We start from the raw sequence: 4,782 nt of genomic DNA, 5'->3' as shown, positions 1-4,782 counted from the left end.
CGAGCTGAGCAACCATGGGAACATAACCTGCTTTGCAGTGGAATGTATGCCGTATCTATTATATTTTACTTTTTTGTGTATAAAAAATCTGGGATACACCTGGATAGCCACTATACTACTCCACTATGAAATATTGGCTGGGCATGGCCAATCTACTATCTTTCTGTGTTCTGTATACTTCAGATTTCAGGGAAATTGCTAGTAAGTCAAGCTCACCATTGTAGTAATCCCAGAAGGGAGCCGCTGTGTCAAGTGTGAGAAGACCAGAAATGAATAAAAAATTCGAGGTCACCGAGGTGTGAAAAGTAAAAACAAAATACTTTATTCACTTCAATCAGAAGCAGAGGATGAAACATCTGCACAATACAATAAAAACACTATCTACGCGTTTCAGGTCTGATGTTCCCTGTCTCCTGAAACGCGTAGATAGTGTCTATTGTGCTGATGTTTCATCCTCTGCTTATGATTGAAGAGGATAAAAGTATGTTTTTTTTACGTTTCAAGCCTCGGTCAACTTGCCTTTTTTTCTTCATTTCTATACTTTGTACTTGCCAAAATAAATGGCTGGGCAATAAGCTACGTGGCTGGAATGTAGTATGTGAATATGCATGTTGTAAAAACTAGGTGTGTGCATAGGTACTATACTTACTCTCTGCTTTCAAGGACCGGTCGCAAGAACTGCAGTATACGGTTGTACTTGTACACCGAGGTCCTTGAAGCTGCAGCACCACTGCAGCACCACTACGGGTCTGTCCCTCCTTTTTCAGGCCCCTCCTGAAACGGTCCTTCATGGAGCGCCATCTGGTCCTCAATTGTTTAACTGTGTATAAAGATAAAAAATAAAAAAGGTTTTAGATAATATATTGAAAACGATTACGCAACCATGTGCAATCCCAATAGAAGACATCACAGACGGTTGTGTAATCCTGGCATGATGGGTCACAGCAGCATTTTGGAAATACTTACGGAAACTAGCTTTGGCCTTGGGGGAAGCGCTGTCGAAGACATCCCACAGCGATTGTGCCACCTCTAACCACAGACGCCGCAATATGCCCTGGTCCGCGTGCCGGGGGTCACGGCTGTTCCACAACGGGCCCCGTGCTTCAATGGATGCCACCATCATGTCAATATCCAGTGGTTCATCCAGGGCCCGTTGTGAAACCTAGAATAAATGGAAAATATTAATGTTTGCAAGAAAAAAAAAATTGTCCCTACCTCCTCCACCGCCACCTACCACACACAACACCACACCCTCCCACCACCCCCCATACCTGCACAAACAAAAAAATTAAACAAAAAAAATAAATAGGTTTGAAAGAAAAACTTACTCTCCGTCCTGCAACCACAGCTTGGCCCCGTGGTCTCTGCTCCTGCTCCCTCTCTTCCTCCTGGTCCTCCTCCTCACTTGAAGAAGCCTGCAAAATAGTTTACCAAAAAGTTGAGTGACCCATCTACAAATGACAGCGAATATAGTAAGCAATAGTAGATCATGTACTCACCGGACTCCTCAGCGGTGGGGTGTTGCTCGAATCGCTGCCGCTGGCCATGACTAATGCAATTCTGAAATAAAGAACAAAATAACATTGATCCTATGCTCCTATGCACAATCCAGCAATATATATAAAAAAAAAAAAAATATTCATTTAAACCACAAAGAACATTGCACTCCAACTGAACTAACGCTGAGCAAACAACACTGCCACATTGATTAAATTAAAGAAACAATGGCAGAGACAACCCAATGCCAGAGTACAAAAGCCTAAAGATAAGAAAACTAATCTACAACAGACCCAATGTAGTAATCCCAAAAGAATTTTTTTTTTTTTTAAAAGTACAGTATGCATGGAGTAACACAAAAAACACAATAGATTTTTGAAAGGAAAAAATTAACAACCCCCAAAAATTAAGGGCAGAAACATTAATAACACACCATACTTTACAATAAAACCGACAGGGCCGGAGACAATAAAAGGCCATACAACGCCATACATCACAACCAGAAACATACAACAATGTCTTTACACAACCACAGTGCTGAACATAATACACAACTTGCAATAAAAAATTAATAAATGTAATAAAAGGGCGCAGAATCATTCTATACTACCATACTTTACAATAAAACCGACAGGGCCGGAGACTATTAAACGCCATCATATAACGCAAGAATAAAACATCACAACTGAATACAAAAAACACCACCAAACCAAAAAATGGAAAAGAAAAATCTATCCTGGAAAGAACAATAATCAAGGCCGCAGACAATGAAACGCCATCCTATACAACGCCATACATCACAACCAGACTAAAAATACCACAATATCTTTAACCACAGTGCAGAATATAATACACAACTTGCAAAAATAATTTTAAAAAACATGTAGAAAATGCACAGAATCATTCTATACTTACATCTCTGGACAGCGGATGAAAAGACAGTATTGTAGTGTGTCTAGTCTGTTGTGTAGCCTGCAGCAGAAGTGACAAACAATCCAACATTTTCTTTATATATGGGGGATGTTTTTATCACTGTTTGCACTGTCTAGACACTGTCTAGACACTTTTTTGTTTCATTTTATCTAACGACGCATGCGTCGCACAACGCACGCACGATGCACACCCGCGACGCAAGTGCGTTGTCAATAGGTTTCAATGGGAAATTGAACGCATTGACGACGCACGAGCGACGCAAGTGCGACGCGTGCGTTTTTTGGACGCTACAAAAATGCAACATGGTAGCGTCTCCGACGCCACCCAGGTGCGGTGAAACGACGCATGCGTCGTGCGTTTTACCGAAAACGCACGACAACGCAACGCATGCGTCCCCAATGATAAAGATAGGGGCGCATGACGCATGCGTTGTCATGCGTTGACGACGCAGCGTCGTTTGACGCTAATGTGAACGTAGCCTAAGAAATTTTGAATTCATGATCATGTATATGTTCATCATGAATTCATTATTTCTTACACTTGACTTGATGGGTATAGAGAGCGTGCCAGTCTTGACGCAATGACATCAAGAAGATTACCAATAAATAAATTAAAATCTGGTTACATTATTATAAGTATGCGGCCCGTGTTTATATCATTCTTTGTAAACCAAAATAGGGAGTGCAACTGAGGTCAATTATGATGAAAGAATAAAAATTATTACCTCATCAACTATCACCCACTCCTGGTTTTGGATTACAAATTATGATATACATATCTACTGCCCATCTTTGGTCAACCTTTGTTTAGAGAGGAAAAAGACAGGAGACATGGTGAACACAAAAAAGTTTATTAATTAGAAAAATTTGTATCAGTATTTAATAATTGGTAAACATTAACATACAACAGGACATTTAAACAACATTGTCCTGCCATGAAACCCGTCCAATATCGGACACAAAATAGGCCGCAAATTGGTCCCGCTTAAGACCAACGGCTGCAGTTGACCGCATCGAGTGATGCTGAAAATCTGGCAATGGGTGTGAAACTAGTTCATCAAGTTCAATGTGGGGTCGCTCCTTAGCCATTATATAATTGTGTAGAACCACACAGGCTTTGACCACCTCGTCCACTGTTTCCACTTTTAGATTGATGGCTGTTGCAAGAATGCGCCATTTAGCAACCAGAATGCCAAAACTGCACTCTACGGTTCTTCTGGCCCTGGTCAGTCTGTAGTTGAATATTCTTCGAGTGTGGTCCAAGTCCCTACTAGAATAGGGCTTCAGGAGATTTTCACACATCTGGAAGGCCTCATCCCCAACCATAACAAATGGCAGCGGTGGGCCTTGAGTGTTGGGGAGAGGCTGTGGAGGGGGGAAATTAAAATTGTTGCCATATACCCGACGGCCCATATCCGAGCTCTTGAAGGTCTGGGAATCATTGCCACGGCCAAAAGCTCCAATGTACACGGCGATGAAGCGACACTCCGCATCCGCTATTGCCATGAGCACTACCGAAAAATATTTTTTATAATTAAAAAACTCAGATCCGGTTCTGGCAGGTTTGACAATGTGGATGTGCTTCCCATCCACCGCCCCTAAACAGTTTGGAAAATCACACACGTTCAAAAATGTTTTTGATATTTCCCGCCACATGTCCACGGTGGGTACGGGTATAAACTCCTCACGGAGTACATTCCATAACGCACAACAGGTGTCCACAACAATTCCGGAGAGGGTTGAGATTCCAAGGCGGTATTGGAAGTGCAGGGAAGATAAACTCTCTCCTGTGGCAAGAAATCTAGAAGAAAAAGAAACAAAAAACAAATTTAAAATCGGCTCTTCTTAATGGTGTGTTTAAAAAAAAAAAAAAACACACATAGAAAACATGTCATAACAAAAAAATTGCACGGTCATTGGTTTAGTTTTGGAACGTACCGTAATGTCACTAACAGACGTTCATCAGGTGGAATTGCTCTACGGAGCCGTGTGTCCTGTCGCCTTATGGACACGACACGACACGAGCCAGTAAATCCCGGAAAGAATCCTGAGACATTCTGGTATAATCCTGGAATTTCTTCGGGTTGGCATTCAGCTCCGCATAGAGCGTGTGATATGCTCCACGGGTTTCACGCACTTCAATGATGGGGTGCCTCCAAAACCGCCGACGCTGTCTCCTTCTCCATCTTTGGCGGTTTCGGTCTTGCTCCCAAGCAAAAACACAGGCAAGGAAAATTTTGAAGCTGAACTCCAGTTTGAAATAAAAGCTCTCCATTGAAAGATCCATCATGACACCGGAAACAGTAGCAAGCTGTGAACATTTCGGTACCCCTAGGGTCAATATATTGAGAGA

The 4,782-nt window shown here is 42.0% G+C and overlaps 1 long non-coding RNA gene across 1 annotated transcript; it reads right to left on the bottom strand.

Annotated features, from left to right (window-relative positions):
- Positions 1-1,101: 1,101 nt before the first annotated feature.
- On the bottom strand, positions 1,102-1,615 carry LOC138657880 (uncharacterized). The gene is made up of 3 exons (XR_011317237.1): positions 1,500-1,615; positions 1,329-1,415; positions 1,102-1,162 (listed from the first exon to the last, which is right to left on the bottom strand). It is a non-coding gene; the product is annotated as an uncharacterized lncRNA (long non-coding RNA).
- Between the last annotated feature and the right edge of the window lie 3,167 nt (positions 1,616-4,782).

The sequence above is a fragment of the Ranitomeya imitator genome, chromosome 1 (genome assembly GCF_032444005.1).
Source record: "Ranitomeya imitator isolate aRanImi1 chromosome 1, aRanImi1.pri, whole genome shotgun sequence".
NCBI lineage: Eukaryota > Metazoa > Chordata > Amphibia > Anura > Dendrobatidae > Ranitomeya > Ranitomeya imitator.
This window is presented reverse-complemented; position numbering and strand designations above follow the sequence as displayed.